This window comes from Haliaeetus leucocephalus, unplaced genomic scaffold (genome assembly GCF_000737465.1).
Source record: "Haliaeetus leucocephalus isolate CR32 unplaced genomic scaffold, Haliaeetus_leucocephalus-4.0 Scaffold295, whole genome shotgun sequence".
Taxonomy (NCBI): Eukaryota; Metazoa; Chordata; class Aves; order Accipitriformes; family Accipitridae; genus Haliaeetus; species Haliaeetus leucocephalus.
The window spans coordinates 7,036,198-7,056,408 of record NW_010972731.1 but is presented as its reverse complement, the minus strand read 5'-3'; positions in this window follow the sequence as shown (position 1 = coordinate 7,056,408).

Below are 20,211 nucleotides of genomic sequence, written 5' to 3'. Positions count from 1 at the left end.
TTGGCCAAGCTGCTTGTAGCTCCGGGTTGGGTGTCGGAGCTGCAGGGCATTGGCCCGGCCATGTAGGTCAGCACTTTGGTGCACCAAGCGTCGGGGGGAGAATGGGGACAACTCAAGGGCGCAGGGAGTGTCCAGCGATCTCGTGATGTTCACTGATGCCACCCCACCGCTGAGCAAACACGGAGGCTGGCCCAGGCTGCGTGCCACCCCGGGGGAGGCAACCAAGCTAGTGCGCGGGCAAGGGGAACACGGAGGGCTTCTTGCGCAAGGTCAGCTACGCAGAAGCACGGATCCAGGAAAACAGGCAGCCGGATCAGCCGTAGGCTCCAGCCTGGCCCATCTCTGGGCGCAAGTGGCTCTGAAGCTCGCTGTCTCTGTCGGGAAGTGCTGTGCCCGTGGGGCATCTCGGGGCGGTGGGTCCTGGGAGCCACCAGTCCCTGCAGGGTCCCACCAGTTCATCCCAGAGCCAGGCTCGAGCGCTCCCAGCCTCAGTTTCCACCCAGTGCAAAGGGGTAAAAGTCACCTCACAGGAGCAAGGCAGGAGCTTGGTGTGTGAATTTGGGGTGTCCCTGAGGAAACCTACCCCTGCAGAGGGAAGTGCCCTTGTTACCACTGGGCAAAATCAGCCCCGAATCCCTGCTGGCTCTCACCTGCAGCACGGTGACTTAGCAACATCCCTGCCATTATTTACAAATAATGAGTTAGCCACAAAACACGTGCCACGAAACACATGAGGCAGCGGCGTTTGTCCTCTCAATATGCAATCACGGCCTTGAAGCAATGCTGCAAGAGCTTGAAGCAGTGCCCAGTGCCTGGCCCGGGCAAGGATTTCTTCCCTGACCTCCTGGATGCACACCCTGCACGTTGGAAAGGTGATGGAGTGGGACAGCACATATGTGTGCATCCCTGGGCACACACATCCCTGTATGCATCCCTGTGTGTGTGTGTGTGTGCATCCCTGTGCTCCTGCATCCCTGTGTGTGTGCATGTGAATCCCTGTGCTCGTGCATCCGTGTGCGTGTGCATCCCTGTGCTCGTGCATCCAGAGCAGCGCTGCCCTGCGCATGGGCACAGTGCGGGTTTCACAGTTTGCTCTCTTCAGAGGACAGACTTGTCAAGGTAAATTTATCTGGATGCACGTAGCAGAGACTTGCTAATGAGGCTGCATTAGGGACTTTATTGAAATCCCTGCTCCCTTTCTTGGTGTAGTTCTTATTCTGCTAAAGTGGGTCAGGCTTTGTTTGTGTGTTTGTCAGGTTCTCTTCAAGTGTGTCAGGAAAAGCCATTACCTGATGTTTGAGCACTTCAAAATGTCGCTCTTTGGTTACTTAATGCAGGGGGAGAGGAAAGGAGCTTTGTTTGGACTTTGTTTTGGCACCACTGAAAAGGCATCAGGTTAAGATTTTAGCCTGTCCTTTGCTCGAACTGCAAATACCATTTTGCTATAATTGGCCTAATTACTGAAAACAGACAAATTTTACATGGGCTTTGCAAGATGAATCAGGTGTCCTTGAAGAATACACTTTTATTTGCCAGAGCAGTGGGTTTCTGGGGCAGCGCTGGCGTCATGGGAGACACATCTCTCTTGCAAATCAAGGCACTGGGAGATGGAGAAGTCTCCATCCAGCTCCAGCGAGAAACCATTTAATCCTTCTCCTGACCTGGGGAAAGGTGCATTTCTGCAGGACTATGGCCATGGCGAGAGCAACGTTTTGGTAAGCCTTCCTCCTCCTGGCCCTGGGCTCCCTTTGGCAAATGCAGCTGAGCCTGGACCCCCAGGGTACTGCTGTCCCCCCCACCTGGAGCAACCTGTCCCCCTCCTCGGCCGTGACGGCAGCCCTTGCCTGTTTTTGGGGCTGGCAGCCCGCGGGGCAGCTTGTCACGGTCACTTATCCCTGGCCCCAAGAAGCCCTGTTTGCCAAGGGTTTAATGTTTAGCTGCTAATAAACAAAGCGTATCAGAGAGGTTTTGCTGACCAGGTAGCTAAACTTTCCTGGGAATTTTGCTGGCTCTTGCAGCACAAACAATGCCAGGATCTGGTGGAATGCTTGCCTCGGATAAAGTTTTCAATGGAAAATGGCCTGGGTTTTCCTAGAGCAGGCTCCCCGCACCCCTCCAGCTCCCCCTCCCTCGCTCCTGGCCATCCCTCAGGCATCAGCTGGTGATCCAGTGCTCAGCCGCATCCCATCCTGCCCAAAAGCTTTCTCACCATCCCAGCCCTGCTCTGATTTATCCAAGGAGGAGTTGTTTATCAAGCTGGGATTGGTTTGGAGTTTTGGCTCTGAGCCGCTGTCCGGGAGCAGGGCTTGCTTCATTCTAGCGGTGTCAAAATAAAGTTTTCAAATAATGTCAAGGGGGAAAAGAAGAACCCTCTTTGTTGCCCTGACTTGAGAAATGAGTGAAGTTGTCCTTTATGCCTTTACCCCATAGGCATTTCTCAGCCAGAAGCCTAACTTTTTCCTCCAAAGGAATGTGTCCTAAAGCCCAGCTCAGCAGCTGCTGCCCAGCTCAGTGACCATCGGGTGCCCACGGCTCAACCCAACCTGGAGCCAACTTTTGCCCATTTCTACCTTGCGGATAAAGCTGAGCCCAGCCTGCCTTCTCCTGCGACAGCAGCCGGCACAGAGCGAGGTCGGAGCATCACGCGAAGCAACTCAGTCCATAACACCATCTTCTAAACCCAGCGTGGCTCAGCCCATTTCATCATTAATCGGAATGCAAACAAATGTCATTAGAAAGGGGCATTTGGCTTTCAGGTAGACACTTGCACGTCCTTGCTCTTGCTCCTGCGCAAAACCAGCCCTCCTGGCACTGCAGGAGGCTCTTCGGATGCTCCAGCTGCGTTTTTGCTCTTCCTCTATAGCAATGGCAGCTCCTGGCAAGGCTGGGCGCCGGCGTCTCTCCTGCCCAGGGATTACACCAGGAGCTGGCTGCTGGCCGGCCCGTTCCGGCATCTCTCAGCAACTGCAGAGATAATTGCCATAAGTCTAATTGTTCCTGCTGGATAATGAGCATTTTGCATCATCATCCCCAGCTGCCGAGAGCATCATCTCAGTTGCTATTTCAGGGGCGGAAAGTGGCTCCTCTGAGCCAGGAAAGGCTGAACCAGGCTGGATCCGGCCACCTGAAACAAAGCCCCCGCACCGAGCCCCCGCTGACAGCAGTGCCGGTTTGCAAGTGTGCTTTGGGACAAGGTGCGGACCAGGAACTATTCCCAAGAGGCAGCCTGGACACGAGGGCGTGCAAATGTGGGATTTTCAGCATGGGGATGAAACACAGCCAAATCCCCAGGGAGTCATGTCTCCAAAGGGGCTTCTCCCACCCGGACACAACATTGTCCCTGTGGGATGCAGAGGGCTGAAAATGCACATGCACACTCATGGGCATGCACGCACATGGATGCACACAAGCATACACGCATGCAGGCATGCACGTCCATGTGAACACACATGCGTGTGTGTTGGGGGGTACACACAGAGCTACTCCTATGCCAGGAACTCCCAGTCCTGTTTCCCTGCCGACCTGGTGGGCTCCCGGTCCAGCCTTCCCCTGGTGAGGGCTGTGGTTTGAACCTCTCCTTTGCACAAGCGCTGGTGTCCATGAGCTCTGGAGAATGGAGGATCTCTGAGGTCCCTCTTTTATTCCCTTTGCTAAATTTTATAATGTTTTAAACTAGCTAACAGGCTCATAAACTGGGCAGTTGCAGGGGGGAGCTGGCAGATGAGCAGACAGAAACCTCCTCCCCTTAGAAACCAAGGAATAGCCTTTACAGTCCATGGTTGCTGCTCGGTGTAACGAGCTGTGTGTGTTCTCAAACACATCATATTGCTTTCGGTCCGGTGGTGCCCCTCGTTTTGGGTGATGGTGTTGCAGACCGCAGAGCTTGCTGCAGCTTTGCCACGCCGTAGCACCAGGCAGACCTGCTCCATGCTGGCGAGACACGCAGCCTGGGACTGCAGTGAACGTTACCCTCTCCCCTGGAGCAACAAGGTGGATGAACCAGCCACAGGGCAGAAACCCCTGACTGAGCATTGATTTCTCCTCCACCAACGAGCGTTCTGCAAGACTCAGGAACCCACCACCTCCCAGGCAGGGCCGACAACGGCCGAGGCTGCTCTGATGCACGAGGCTCGCTTGGCAGCAGAAGCGAGCATTTGAGCTAGCCGAGAGCGCGGTGCTTTGCTCCCTGCAGACCGTCCAGCACCTGGCATAGGTGCTGCTGGTAATTGCTCGGTGCCGCAGGGTGTATTGAGTAGCCAGCTGTGGGATTCCTGCTCTGCTTATGCTCAAAATCATATGGTTTTGGGGCAGCATCAGCAGAGGCTCCCCATCCCATCCCGTCCCGTCCCATCCCATCCCGTCCCATCCCATCCCACCCCACAGCTCCCAGCACAGCCCTGCGCTCTGCACCTTACTTGTTTTTTATTTATTCTCCACAAACCATGAGGCTGCAGCCGATTGTCAAGTGCAAACCCTGTTCTCAGAGCAGCACACCTTGAATTAACCCTCTGGGCTTTTTGGGCTTGCAGAAACTTTTGAACACCATTTTTGCCTCCCCTGCTCTGGAGATTGCATGGCCACAGTCCAGTGGCAAGGAGGCAATGCTGGGCATTGGGGTCCATGCTCTGCTGCCTATGCCCTGCGACTGCGGCCAAGCTGCCTTCACCATACGCTACCTTGGCTGCTGGAGGGGGTTTGAGGAAATCAATGTGGCATAAAGATGTAAGGCAAAAGGGTTTTGCTGCAAGGTTGTCACTTGTGCCGCTAACGTCATGCACAAGTCCCTGGAAACGGGTTCGCAAAGGATGCTGCTGAGCATGCCTTGAGAAAGGGTGATTTGTGGCTTGAGATAAGAGTCCCATGAGCTGGCTGGGAAAGGAGAGAGAGAAAAAAATGTGTCAGGGCAAGAGAAGGGAGAGATAAGCAGAGCATCTGGGCTGGGAGCATGAAGCCGTCAACCTCCCTGGCGCCATGGGGCTGCCGGGTGGCCGGATCCGGGCCGTGACAGCCTTGGATGGAGCCAGCCACGCGGCAAAGCTTGCTTGCTGGCAGAGCTTGGAAAAAGCCGTATGGGAGCCCTCTGCCAAAACCCTCTGGCTACAGAGGGCAGGGAGGAGGTAGCCCCATCCAGGGACCTGCTCCGGCTCCCAAGGGCTGTGAGGGGAAGGGGCGATGGAGATGGGTCCCCCCAACCCCACGCAACCTGCACCCCACTCTCTGCCCCGCTCTGCGCTGCCTTTCATATCAGCTCAAGCTTTTGGGGCTGGGGTAGGTTTTGTACTGAAACAACCGCTGCTGCTGCCCAGAGTGGGGTTTTGGGTGACAGAGAGAAAGCACTGTCCTCAGGAGCCAGCTGGGCCCTCGTGGCTGATTTTGCGTGTTGTCTTCTAATTGCAGTTCTTCATGTTCTCTCAAAGCAAAAGGCTGAATTAGCTGGAGGACGGGAAACGTGGGGAGCCAGGAGCAGCCTCCGGAGCTGATGGCGAGGGGGTGGCCGCTCAAGGGCTGGGCTGCGGCTCCTGCTTTTGCAGGATTCTTTCTCCCCCCCCCACCAAACCAGCTGCTGGTATTTCTCCTGCCACCATCACCATCCTTCTCCCTTGGTGTGCTGCATCTGCTTGGGCATCCCGGGAGGAAAACCGGGCACAGGCAGCAGCTTCTCACTCCAACCCCACCACTGCTGCACCCCTGCAAGCACACAAACACGTTTCTCTTCTGCCAGCTCCATATTTGCAGGCACTGTATATACAGTATAATCCACCCACAGGGTACCCAGGCTGTACTTGGCTGGGAAGGACAGAACATCCTTGTGATTCGAAAGGTCAAAACGAATGTCAATACCCTGTCGGCTTGAGTCAGCAAGAATGCCAAAGCTGCCTTGGGGACACAGGGTGCTCGGAGGGACGGTCACGGCTGTTGGGTATGCTGCTCCCTGTACAACAGGCACGGAGCCCCCGAAAAAGCGCTCTGCTTGCTGCAGGACTGGGCAGGGCAACTATCCCTAATAATAATAATATCATGGTGTGCAAACAGCTTTGCCTGCTCAGCCCAGAGGTCCCTGTACCCCCTCTCCACTCCTGGAGAGTGAGGGGATAAGCAGGTTGTGATGCCCCTCCACAACATCCTCCCAGCTCCCTCCAGTTTCTGGCTCCAAAGCCCAGCCCTGTCTCTTTTCCAGGGCTCCCGTGCAGGATTTTCCTCCCAGGGCTTGGCTGTAGAGGCTGGTCCAGGTCCATGGGCAAAACACAGCCGTTTGCTCTGGGATCCAGAGGGCAGAGAGTCCCGGAGAACCCCAGGCTGGGAGTAGCTTCCCAAGGCTCAAGGCTGGAGCAGGACCAGGACCAGGACAAGCATCTGCTCCCGTTGGACCTCCTCATCCTCCCCGATGGAGAGATACTGCTGTCGCTTTGAGCTGGGTTGGAGGAAACTCGGCTTGGGCAGACAGCTGGGATTGATTTCCAAGTAACAGAGGTGCTCGCGTGTCCCTTGAGCTCCTGTCCCTGTGCCTAACAATTTTCTCTGCTAATAATCTCCGCTGAGCAGGCAGCAGCACATGCATGCACCGAGCACGGGGACGAGGCGGATAGTTCAGAGCCTGACGTGGCGATGGCAGGGCCACGCCGCTGTTCCTGCCATATAGACCCTTTGCATTTCTCCCCAACCCATCCCAGCAGGAGGGCTGCCCACGAAGCCCTCGATGCTGGCAGCACCAGCCCCTCTAACGATGGCCCCGTCTAACGAGAACAAAACCTTCTTAGGTTTGGAGAGGGATTTGGAGTTGAATTAGGAAATCCTTCACGGTGGCTTTGGAGCTTTCGGGGCTGTGCTGGGCACAGGGGGTCCGTGGTGTGGTCCTCCCGGACACAGCATTCCCACGTATCTTCGCTCTCCCCATGCAGTGCAGGGAGCCGGAACGAGAGCATCAATTCACCAAACATGGATTGTTTGGAGATTGCAAGATTCTCCAAACATGGGCTTTTTAGGGAGGCCCCTGGCTCTCACCAGCCTGGCGCTGCCGGCAAGCAGCATTGCAGCCAGGCAGGAGCAGCGGCACGCGTCGGTCCCGGCGTGTGCCGAGGTCGGGACGGGCAGCAGGAGCTGGCAGTGCTGCCCAGCCTGGCAGGGCTCTCATGGCCCCGACCTTTCTGGCTTTGAAAACACGATGGGAACAAGACGCACTTTTGTTTTCAGGTCGGGAGCTGGAACAGGACCTTCGGGCTGTTCCTGGGATGTTACGGCATCCTGGCTGTTGCGGGGGGGGACAACACCCCTCTCCGACACCCCGAACGCAGCAGGCAGCCTCGCTGCACCCTTGCTCTGTTCCCATTTTGTCCTTCGGTGGCAGAGCCCAAAGGTCTCCCCGTCCTCTCCTGCAGCCATGCTAGCTGGGGGTGCTCCCCCAGGGCCACCGGTGGGGACGAACAGCTCTGGCAAAGGGACAGCCTTCATCTGGAAACCCCACCGGCTTTCACCACGGCTCATGTGCGTGGTGAGCCCCGGGGAGGTCAGGGAGTTTGTGCCGCTGCTCGATGCAAAACATGACTGTTGCCCTCAAGTCACACAGGGCACTGAACTAGAAAACCAGCGTACAAGGAATGCGGGTGCCCCCACCTTGTCTCACCTCTAAAACCCAGCTTGTGGCCACCAAGCAGCCACTGGCCAGTGACCCCAGACCATGCTGTGGGGACACAGCTGGGGACAGCAGGGCAGGGAGTGGCTGTAGCTTGCAGCAAGGTCATCACATGGGGAAAAATGCGGGTTGAGGCCCGCATCCAGCCACGAACAGCATCGGCTGGTCCTTACCTGGGGACCTTCAAGTCGCAGGAATTAGGGACAATATGACCCTGCACCACCAAAATTAGGAAGATGCCCTTGGGGAGCCTCTCCCCGCACAGGGCTGGCACCGGTTTGCTGCTTGGTATATTGACCAAGAGGCAAGCAGGCAGCAGGTGATGAGGGTATTTTTTTTCATCTAGTGCGGAAAGGGCTATTTCTAGAAGAAAATGCAAATCACCGCATCCCCCGATAGTTGGTGGAGACCTGGCACCTCACGGTCACCCACTGCCTGCCCCGGAACAGTCCCAAGGACAAAAAGCTCAGTGTCTTTCTGCTTCCTGGCCCCACTCCTTATCAACCTCCCACATCCACAAATGGAGAAATAATCTGCCGGGTTCCTGTATAAGAGATTGCGGAGCCAGCCAGTGATGAGAAATGACACGGGCCCTGCCACGTCAGTGCACGCCGCAATCGCAGCTGGTGCTGAGGCTCCCCCAGCACTTCCCGGCAAATCCCTGGGATGTGCCCGATAACTCCCCGGGAGCCACTCGTGCTCGCCTGCCAGGGTTGCCTGCCACTCTCGTGTGCCGAGAGCCCATTTAATCTTGTTGAGTGACAAATTCATGGCACCCTTGGCAGGCTCAGGCTTTCTGTGGTAGCTGTCACAGCAGGGAAACATGGTTTTTTAAAAGAAAATCAAGATTCCCAGGTAATCTCAGCAACAGACAGGGACTTGAGGAGTACACTAGGAAAAATAAAGCCTCTTCTCAACTGCCTGTGCCACAGAAAGCTGGTGCGAGGCTGTTTGTGTGTCCTGTGGTGTTTGGTCCAAAATCTCCCCAAATCCTTCTGCTGGCAGAGCTCAGCCAGGACAGGGTGGGGACAGGTCTCCACAGGCCGGGAGCTGCTATGGGGCTGGGAATAAGAGGGTTTGTAAATCGTGGGGCTGGGGAAGGAGCGGGGATCCCCCGGGGCAGCTCCATCCCTGTCCCCTTTGGTCACAGCCCCTCCGCAGCGCAGTAACACCCGGCATTGCCTTGAACCCCCCAACGCTGCGTATTCCTGTCCCCATTGCCCTGATCAGTCCTTTTTCCTTGTATTGGCATGAGGATTCACGCAGCAGCCAGGTCAGGGACCAGATCCGGCTGGAAGCATCCACCCTGCCGAAGGTTTGCGCCTCGAGTCGTCCCTGCACAGGTCCGGCTGGATCGGTGCCGCCTCGAGGTGCCGCGCTGCCAGCACCTCCTTGCTCCGGGTTCTTGTTTGTGCCTGCGGGTGATATTGGCCCTGTGAAAAACATGATCTTTGGTTTTGCTGCCTCAGGGCTGAACCGTTGCCCTTGCCAGGGATGGGTCCCTGAGGGCTGGCAGGGATTTATAGCTTGCCATGATTTATGCTGGAGGTGGAGCGGGATGGAGCCGTTGCAGCCGGCACCGAAGGGAACCAACATCAGGACTGTCCCGGCGTGACCTTACCTGGCAGTGCAGGGCAAAGCCCTGGGGACAGACAAGCATCCCCTGAGGACAGCGGTGGCATCCACAGGAGAGGTGACAGAGTGCACATGTTCAAAGTCACCGGTCCCCCTCCTGGGAAAAAAAACAGATGTGAGATTTTAAAATGCAAATTTTTGCCTCTGCTTCAGGGGTTTGCTCCTCTGCCCCTGTCCAGGAGGGACGTGGTGGGAGCTGGCACTGCCAGGAGGGACACGGGGTGACCTGAAGACAACGCAAATCGGGGCGAGTGGCAGCAGACATGGTGTTGGACTCAGGGAAATCAGCTAAGTGATATAGCAAAGCAGAGGGGGCTGTGGAAATAAGGGGCTACCGAGTAACGGGGGCCTGGGGACATCCTCCAGGCACCTCTTCTCCTTGCACCATCGCCCTCATCTGCGGGGGAGCAGGGAGAGGAGAGGGCAAAGCAAGACCTGGGAGCCGATCCCAAATCTCAACCACTTCCCCTTGGCCCTTGGCCGTCGCCGCTCCCTTCCCGTCCGGCTCTTCCTTATCGGTACGGGGCTCCGCGGCCAGACCAAACAGCCACCCCCGCCGCCGCCGCACGTGGGGCAGCACGGGGAAGGTTGGGACCCAGACGATTAAATAAAAGCATCTCGTCTTCTGCAGGGTGTTGAAATCCAGCCCTTGGTGCCCCCAGGCAGCTCCGCTTTCCCTGCCCTCCTCCTCTCCTGGGTGAGAGGTCTGCGGTTGCTCAGCTCTGTTTAGTAACCATGGATTTTTCCCCTCCAGCTGCTTCTTTATTTTCACTGCAAAGCAATGCAGAGCCACCTTGGCTGAGAGCAGGTAAAAGCCCAGCGCTGATGCCTGCACCAGTTCAGACCAGCAAGGAGCTGGGCATCCTGCCGGGGGGGTGGGACGGGACATGAGGGGACACGGGGAGGTCCCTGCGGCAGGATCGGGTGTGCAGGGTTGGGGGCTGCCATGAGCTGGGGGACACTTAGGGTGCTGGGGCATGTGGGATGACACCAAAACCAGTGCTGGCTGGGGGACTGCTGGGGACCACCATCCTTCAGGGCATCTCAGGAGGGTCCTGGGGCCATCAGGATGGGGCTGTCCCCCTTCTGAACCCAGGGTGGAGGTGTCCCCCGCCTCCCGCATCACCAGCACCCCTCCTGGGACAGTTGGGGACAGTGGCTGGCCTTCCAGACAAAGAGCCTTTGGTGATGAAATGCCTCTTGAGCAGCTCTGAACCAGTGTGGCCAGACACACAACCAGCCCGTGCCAAGGTCACGCTCTTCCCACTGGATTTCTATCAGCCAGTGAGTTATTGCAGGAGGAAAAAGAGATGATTTAGCCTTAATTTAACGCTGCTGCAAAGAGCCGGGTGTCTCTCCCCACAGCCCCAAGCCTGCATGGGTCCAGTGTGGTGGGACCCTCACCCCACTCTCCCCTGCACCCTCCATGCATCCCTCGCTGCCAACCCGGCGTGTGTGGGCCGGTGGGGACCCCCTGCACATCACAGACTTCTTCCAACACACTTCCCGCTCGATGGAGCCTTTCAGGAACCTGGGCAGACCCAGGACCAGCCCCGTTTTGGGTCCACCCTGGGTTCCCAGGCTGGCCCCGCTGCCCAGTCTGCCCGGGCAGAGGGAAGGCAAAGGGCTCCAGCACACACAGGCTGTGCCAGCCCTGTCCCAGTCACCGGCACTGGGAAACACCCCAGTGAGCCCACAGGATTGTACTCACAGGAGTATTACCTGATCACTGTTGCTGATAACAGCCTTTTACAGCTCTTACCTGGGCTCTCTGGGAGAAGTGAATTGGTTCAGGCTCCCACAGCCCTAAGGAAAGGGAAGGGAGGTGCAAAGAGCTAAAAATTAGTTTGGGGAGAGCCAGGGCCAGGTTGTGCCAAGCCCTTCTGCCTTCCCAGTGGGTATCAAGGCAGGCATCGCACCCTGGGAGAGCCCATTTACCTGCCACTTACCCCCCGCTAATACTTTCTGACTCCAGTGCTCATTTTCACCCAAACTGCACACAGAGGTAGAAGTCAAAAGGCTATTTCTATGCACGTCAGGAGAATTGCTGATGGAGAGGAGAGACAGCTCCTGCTGAGAAAAACACTGCAGCGTGAGCCGAGCCCTTTACTAGACACCGGAGCAGCCACCAAGTAGCAAAACTTGATGGGAAATTTGGCTTCCTTGGGCTGGCCGCTCACGGCGTTGCTGGGTTTGTTTTGTTTTGGGCTTGAGATACTGGTCGGACAAAAAAGTGCTTTGTAAGTATTGAATTAAAAGGATGATGCAAAAGCCACAGGGTGCTTTGGCTAGAAAACGTGAGCGGTTTGCAGTCGGCCCTGGCGGGGCGCAGGCTGTTTGGAGAACATGGGGTTCCTGCGATTAGCCTGCTCATATGACTCAATATATAACCACCAGTTACACACTAGATTTAATCTTGGGTCAAAAGTCATGGATAATTCAAACCACACAGAAAATGTTGATCGCATGCTTGCTGGAGCTGTTTTTTCTGCTATTCTTTTGAACAACTTCTGCAAAGCAAATGCACCCTGGCCCAGGGCCATAGTGGGTCGGCGTTACCTGTGCCACCTCCTGCCCTCGCTGGAGCGAGCTCTGCTCCCGCTCCGGGAGCTGCCCGCTCTGCCTGCATCCCATATCCAGCTTTCTGAGCCTCGTTTCATCTCATGCACTTGCTACGGGATGAAAAAAAAAGGATGGTTCATGCCCTAAACCTCCCATCAGAAGCATAGCATTGGTCCTCAGCTATTTGGCTGGTTGTGCAGGTGACGGCAGTGAAGGTGCCCTCCTCACCCCGGATTTTCAGGGGTGTGGATGCTGCCTGCTGTGTCCCTATAGCAGATTGGGTGGCGGGCTCAGTGCATTCGATATTTCAGTCAGTTCCTCCCCAATTTCTTGTCTTGGGCAGTTTCTTTCCCGACTGAGTCATGAAAGCCACTCTTGTATCAAAAAGATGTCATGGGGATGCTCAGGAACGTCCTGCCTGATTAGGTTAATCAAAGCAGGGTCTTGATCGGGGTAAAGATCTTGTGCTCCAAAGTTTTGGTGCTGGTCGTGGGGAGCGTTGGCTGCTCCATGCACCCACAAGCGGATTGTTGCCCTCTCACTGCTTTCCAGAGGCAGCAGCCGCAATTTCTTGTGAGCTGCTTCTCTGATGATGGCTTCACTGAGCGGGGAAGGGAGAAGCCGTCCTGCAGTTTTGCAGAATACTGTCTTGCAAGGATGATTATTTGTAGGAAATGCATTGTCCTGTCTGCCAGCAGCAGCAGACGTCACTGCCCGTTTGTTGCACGGGGACAAGGGCCTGTCATGGACCACGGGTGAGCTCATCCATCACTGAACCTCCTCTGTGCCTCAGTCTCCTCTTGGGTCATTAGGAAGGATGTGTGATCCCTCCCTTCTCTTGCAAAACCCTTTGCCATGCAGCGACAGAGAGAAAGATGCAAATAGCCCCTACGAGCCAAGAAAGCTTTTCCCAGTGGGAACACGAAGGACACAGTGAAGCAGCATCGTGTCCATTTTGCAATCAGGAAAGGCAGCAAGACAACCATCTCACCCACGGTTGGGCATGATGATGCTAAACCCCATCTCTGGGCAGATCCTCCCAGTCTCCGGCTGCTCCTGCCCTCACTGTGGAGCCGGTGGCTCCAGCCCAGTAGTGCTGGCACAAACGGAGGGTTTTGCCAGCAAACCGAGGATCTGAGCCTGGGCTAGAGCCAGCCGGAGCCTGGGAGGGCTGATTCCTCTTCCCAGCCCCAGTACATCTGCACAAGGAAGAGGAAAAGCCCTTTGGGACAAGGAAGAGAAAGCACTGGAACAGGCATAAATAGCTTAGTAATAATACTAATGATAGCACTTAGCACGTAGGCAGCAGTTTGCAGAGCAGAGCGCTTTACAAACATTAATTAGTGCTGGTAGACAATTCAGCGATATGGTTCCCATTTTGCCAACTATGAAGTGCAGAGAACCGACCATCTGCTTAAACCCTCTTTAATTTAATCCTGGGGCATTCGTAGGAAAATCCTGAGCCCATTTCAGCATTGGATGAAACCGCCCGAGCGCACATGGGCCCTTCAGACCCTCTCGGAGCGCGGCAGACGCCAAACATCTCAGGAGAGGGATGTTTTGAAGGGTGTTGGTGACTGCGGGTTATGTCCGGGGCACGGAGCTGGAAAACATAGGGCGGCTGTTTTCCATGTCAATAAATACACGTGGTGTAGCCAGATTGCTGGTGGTTTCCCTAAAGACACGTTGTGTTGCTGGAGCCTTTGAGGTTTGCCAGCTGGGGATGGAGGGTTTGTTTGGGCTCTTCTCGCCTTTTGCTGGTCTCTGCTTGATCTGTGGCAGTTTTTAGGACTTTTTGGGACACCCAGTTAATTAGCAAAACTTAAAGCAGCTGTCAAGACTGATTGGGGCGAGTCAAGTGGGTTAAAGCTGTACCTGGCACTCAGCCCTGTGGGGTGGCTGTCCCAGCCCTGGACACATGTGTGGGCACAGGACATGGCAGCCAAGGATGCCTGGTACTAGCATAAGCTAAAGCTGCTTAATTTAGGGTATCCAGTGTTTTTTTTTTCTTTAAAGATACCTGCTTTGTATTGCACAGCAAACATCATCTCTGCAACACACGCTGCAGTGGAGTTTTGCTAAGGATGGGGATCAGGGCTGGGGGCTCAGCCATGGGGCTGGAAAAAAGTTTAATGCTAACATGAGCCAGATGCAGGAGCAGCACCCAAAAACACCCCTGGGGAAATGCAGATATTGCAGGGTGTCAAGCCAGGAGGGCGAGCAGCTGCGGGCAGCAGCCAGCCGGCACTGGCACAGTTCGGTTGGAAGCAAAGCTGCTATCGTACCTTGAGACGGCAGCACAAACGGCGTGCGGGGCGTGCAGCCGCGCATGGTGTTTTTCTGCAGCTTTTACTCCCTTCCATGGATAATTTGCAGGCAGGAGAAGAGGTAGATGAAAACACAGGGGATGGGAAAGGCCAACCCTCCTGCAAGGAGATCCCCTTCCACTTCTGCAGCAGAAAAACATGTTTGTCTGCTCTTAAGCTAATATTGAAACCTGCAGTCCTTTCCCAAACACTGCATTTAAATTTCCCACTGCATATGAACTCATCAACCTTACAGACGGAAAACCCTGCTCAGCTATGGCACTGGCTAGTTTTCTCATGCTGATTTATTAGGATTAATGGCTTTTTTTTTATTAGGTATAGATTTAAAAGTCTGTGATGATGGAATTTTTCCTCCTCTCTGGGCAGATGGGTCCTAACACAGAGCATGCAGGAAAGGGTCAAGTAGGGCTTACAATGAATTTTATTTCTTCTCCAGACAAAAAAGCTCCCAAACCACTTTGTCCCTGACTGAGCACACCACATATCTCACTGAAATCCCTTGCTGAGCTGAGCTGGACTTGCAGCTACATTGCAATTACGCAGATGCTTAAGTGCTTGGCTAAACCAGGACCTCCCGCCTGCTCACCATCTCCAGGGCCTTTCCAAATTATCCCCTAGCCCGGCCACATTTTGGGTCCAGGATGGTGCAAATGGTCCAGATAATACTGGTTTCAGCAAGATCCTCTAAGCTCAGGCTCAAGCTCGCCCTGCACAGCTTGGGCTCTCGCTCGGTTTTGCCTTACGGATGGCTTCCCTGGGCAGCTCCCATGTCCTGTCTCCACACCAGGTTGCCTTGTTCAGTGTCTGATTTTAATTTCTCTCAATCAGGAGCTGGGCCCGAGCAATTACATAATAACGAGCTATTCATCCAGAGGGAGAGCACGGATCTAGGTTAATTGGTCTGACAATTGAACCCAATCCTTTCCGGTTCTGCCCAGTTTTCCTTATTTTTCTCTCCTTCTGCACAATATCTGCAAAGCTCTCAGCCTCGTTAATTAAGAAGGTAACTTCACCCCGAGGGCTGTTTTGTTCTCCCCTCCCTCCTTCAAAAGCAAGAATAGAAAAAGCAGCAAGAATTAGCTAGTTTGGGATGAAGCAACCATCTCTGGGCAGGACGGAGCCGGTTGGGTCTGACGGGGGTCAGACCGCATCAAGCTGCTGCTGTTCTCCTGGGCTTTGGGGAAACAATGCTGCACACCGAAAGCAGGTGCTGGACCAGAAACGCTCCTCCCGGCACGTTTGATGTGTTCGATAGACACATCGCAAAGCTGGGCAGCGCAGAAAACAGTGGAGTCCCCAGGGCTGGATGGGTGCTGGGTTGTCGCTGGGGCTGCAATGCTGCAAATTTGCAGGGAGAGATGCAGAAGGGTTTATGGCTTCTTGGGAACAGGCAGCCCTAAACGTTCTGGCACTTCTGAAACCCTTTTAGCCAACAAACAGTGCTGCAAAAGCCCCGTGCACGGGGGTCCAATGAGAGGGGGATGCTGGACTCCGGCATCATGCTCCAAGGCCACGCCAGGCTGAGCAGACATGAAGCTTTGCCCTTTTTCGTGGACTCTTTGTGGTCTTTATTTATGAACACCCAAAAGTAGGGGCCCCATCACAGACCCATACCGATCGGGGTGGGACAACTCTTCTCCCTATTTTCCTATCACCCGTAGGTGTGGGCAGTCTCAATCCTGCTATATATGAAGTAACTATAACATATTTTGTGCCTCCACTTTCATCATCTGAAAAGTTGTCGGTAGAGATCCATTTTGCACCAAGGAGGTGCTGGACAAGTGAGGTTTAGAGTCAGACATGTTTCCTAACAGGCTGCTATGTCTTGCAGAGAATAAACTGGTATCTGCAGAAAGGAGCTCCATTGCAAGGGTGAAGCAGCCCCAACATGACAGCGCTTGTGTCCTGAGCTGCAGCTCAGGGCTGTGCGTGGCCGGGCTGCGGCTGCCACCTGCACCAGTGCCCGTCCCCAGGAGCCATCCCGGGAGCACTTTTCCCATGATAAAAAAGGATCCGTACGAGATGCAGGAGCGCGAAGCACCGCCGTGAGACTGCGCTGCTGGGCTGGAAAGGGAAAACCTGTAATAAAACAGGCATCCAAGGCATGCGTTTGTTTTTCCAGAGGCTGTGGGGAGGTCTGGGGCCGAGAGCAAAGGCGATGCCTGCAAGAGGAGGGGGTGGTAACACCTGAAAACCTTCAGGGACCTGCTCCCTGCGATGCTTCCTCAGGGCTGATGGAGTCATAAACTGGCGCAGCTGTAACTGGGAGGGGAAGCAAGCAGGGCCCTTGGGCAGGATGGGGCACAGCAACCCAGCAGCCCCCGCCGGGTTGGGGTGATGAGCCAGGTGGTTCCCAGCTGGTGCCCAGCCAGAAGCTTCATGCAGGCGGGCACGGTGCCGTAAAGGGTAACACAGGCAGCAGTGATCCCAGCCCCACCGGGGTGCAGAGCTGGCTGAGAGCAGGCACCGGCTGCCGCCTGCTCCCAGCCGGTGCCTTCAGCACCGATACGGTGGTGATGGCGCTGAGCCTCGCTCGGGTGACATTGGCAGCGTGTGCAGGTGGCTTTGCAGCACTAAGAGCAGCAGGTCGCTGCCTTTCCCATCCCTTCACCTGGGAAGGACTCGCTTCGTGCAGCACGAGCTGCTCCCTGTTCGTAGCGCATCCTCCGGCACGCACAGCGGGGCCCCCTCGCCTCCCCTTTACTAAACAGAGGCCGATTCCTGACATCCACAGCTGCCTCCTGCTGCATATCCCAGCACCTTTGGGAGTTTCCCAAAGTCTGCCGGCGTTTTGGAGTCGTCCCCAGGAGCCGTTGGATGACTCACCGCCATCACCGCAAGCGTTGAAGGCAGCGCAGGTGCTGCCCAGCTGAGGCTCCCACTGGGCTGGCATGATGGAAACACACCACAGGCACCGAGCAGGTCACGGGGGACCTGTGGACCTTGGGGACAGCCAGCTATGTTTCCATAGACCCTCAAGTGCTCTCACTCGGTATCTCACTAACAGCCTTTCAGTTATTGCTGTTAATCTCCCTTCCCTGGATCTTGAGAGACCAGATGCGGCTCCAGTCCCGGCTACCTGGAGATGCTGAACGTTGACTCTGGGACATGGGGGATTGGACCCAGACACAGCCAAGGCAAGTTTCCCCCAAAATCTGGCAAGTTAGAGTTTAAAATAGTATGTATTCAGAGTAAGTCTGTTCTGGGAGAGGAGCAGCACCATTTCCCCAAAGTGCCCTCTCCATCCCAGGAGCATTGCTGGTACCACCAGCTGAGGATTAGCGGGCGGTCGAGGGAGCCGGGGATGGGGATGGGCTCAGACCCATCAAGGGTGGCTGTGGGAGCGGGATGTGCAAGCTCAGCTCCACAGGTGTCTGCCCATGGGGTGGCCTGAGACCAGTGTCCTCCCCTATGACAGGTATTTATGGAGCTGGACGGGATCCCTGGAGCCCTTGTGTCCGTGCTCCAGCGGCTGCAGGACACCAGGGCTGTATGAGATCGTGGTCAGACCCTTCCCCTGGCTGCATCCCTGCTCCAGGACCATGAGCTGGGAACCTCCAGGAAAGAGCAGCTAGCGGGATGTTGCTGGCAGGTTTGGTGGTTGATGGGAACAGCAGGCGATGTGGCCTCATGCTCGGGGTTGCTGGTCCCCGTGGTGCTCGCGAGTGCAGCGTCAGCAGCATCAGCGGCTGGTTTTTGGCAGCTGTGAACCCTGGCCCCACATTGCCCACAAGCCTGGCCCCGGGGACACAGGGAGAAGGTGGCATGCTCACATCTAAACACAACATGTTCCACAAGCATGTTTATTAACACAGTCAAAAATAAACTGTTTTGCAGGATTTTTGCCAGAAGGATGGGCTTAACATGTGGAGCCTTGAAGGACATGAGAAAGCTGATGCAGCCCATCACCATGGGCTCTGATTTGGCCTCCCCAGCACTGCTGGGGCAAAGGAAGCTTTATTTCTCTCTGGGGAGTACATTACTTAAGTCCTTGTGTAACAAATAGAGAAGCAAAGCCCATTAATCCTGCCGGGAGGGAGACGATATCGAGCTGCTGGGGGACAAAGGGACAGCGAGAGGAAACCACCAGAAACCACCCCAGTTCTGCCTGCCCTCGGCATCCCCAGCTCTGCCCCACACAATGGGCTCCAGCTTCAGGGTGAGCGGGAGGAAAAAGCAAAATAACGGCCCTGGGTCCTTGGGGGATTTCAGGCTTTCAGGGACAGGATGAACAGTCTCAGCCCTGGGAGAGCTGTGGGGTCCCGGGGGGGGAGCAGGGGCAGAGCCGAGCAGGGAGGTATGGAGGAGGAGGGGGGATGCCCTGAGTTGCCAGGGGACTGCAGCCTGCATTTTTTCCAGGGGTATTTTCTATATGGACCCTATAGATCCCCAGTTCCTCTTCTGACCCACAAGTTTTTCATGCTTTCGCCCATCTCATTCTCTGCCCCATCCCGCTGGGGGGGAGTGAGCGAGCGGCTGGGTGGGGGCTTAGCTGCTGGCTGGGGCCAACCCAGCACATTTCCCCAGCGCCTGCAGCTGCAACTGCTTTCTCCGTACCCCACGGTATTCCGGTTGGCCCTGGGTAAGCTGGGCAGTGCCCAGTGGGAGTGATGCGGAGGGCATTGGGAGCCCGGGTTGGGATAACCAAGCAGGCTGAGGGATGGATGGAGCACTGGCTCTGCGGCCAGAGGAGCCGGATTCTGCTCTACAGAGCCAGGCTGGCGGCTGCACGTTCCCACACACGATCGCACAGTCCCCTCTAGTGGATATTTCTCCTGCATCCACATGGCTGTTCTGCCCACGGTGCGCGGGCAGCACTGGGCTCAGGACCCTGGCCCTGAGCAGTGACACCGGGGCACCATCCCGTTCCTCTCCCAAAATCGGGCAGAGCGGCCCTGCAAGAGGCAAAGCCCCGGTCCGGCTGCTGCCGTGGGCTGAGCCGTCGTTGCCTCCGCTCCTTCCCCTCCTGCGTATTTGGGTGACTCATCCTCTCGCCGTCCCCTGCCCTGGCTTTGTCCCACACCACCCACCGCCCTTGCGTCAGGGCTTAGGCCAGCCGGCCCCTGCAGCCCTCGTTCTCCCCCTTCGCCGAGCTTTGCACCGGCTTGGAGTTATTTGGGTATCGGCCAACGTCAGAAAGAGCTAACAAACACCCACGTGGTGACAACTTTCCGAGGGGTCCAGGCGCAAGCATCGCTCGCTCCCACCCTCCTGGGTCCTGCAAGCTTGGTCCAGCTTGGACCGGGGTGAAGGGGGCTGCTCTCGCGGTGAATTCCCTAAGGGGGTCGGGTGCTCGCGCCCCCACCCCGCTCCCGGCAGCTGAGGGGTTTCACGCAGGGGCTGCACTGGCTACTGGGCTGGCACCCAAACCTCCTGGAACTTTTCCAGTGAGTTTGGGCAATGCCGAAATTCAGTGCCCAGCCGAGGGCAGCGGTTACATGTTAGAGACGGCGTCTTTGCTTTTGACATCCTTTTCTCCACGGTCGGTGGTCCTGCTCTGGCCAGGGCCACCTTCACCCAGCAGCCCCTGGCCATGGGAAGGGTGCGAATGCTCCCACAGGCATCGGTTCAGGGTGCTCCCCTGTGCTCAGGGCCAGGGCCAGGTCACCACAACCTTTGTCCCCCTCCTCTCCGCCTCCGCCTGCCTTGGAAACTGTGCTTGTCACCCAGAAGATATGTGATATCTGCAACCTGAGGCTTTTCAAGGAGAAAAAAGGCACGCTGGAGAGCGTGGAGGAGCGGACACAGCAACAAACCCACAGCTCAGCTGCAAGCCAGCAGTTCGTGATGCTCCTCCACCAACCCTCCCTGGGCTGGTGGGGATGCGGTCCCTCCACCTTGCTCCATCTTTTACTGGGAAACATGTGGCCCTGGTCCCAGTGCCACCGCCTGGCAGCCCCAGCTCAGAGCAGAGCTGGTGTCAAACCCGCTGCCTCTGTCCCTGCGCCAGGGAAAGGACAGCGTCTCCTCCGGGGAGCTGGGATCTCCAGCGCAGGGCGAGGGTAGTGGGGAAAGAGAGGCAGCTGGGGCCCAACGCTTGCTGCCAGGCTTTGCAGG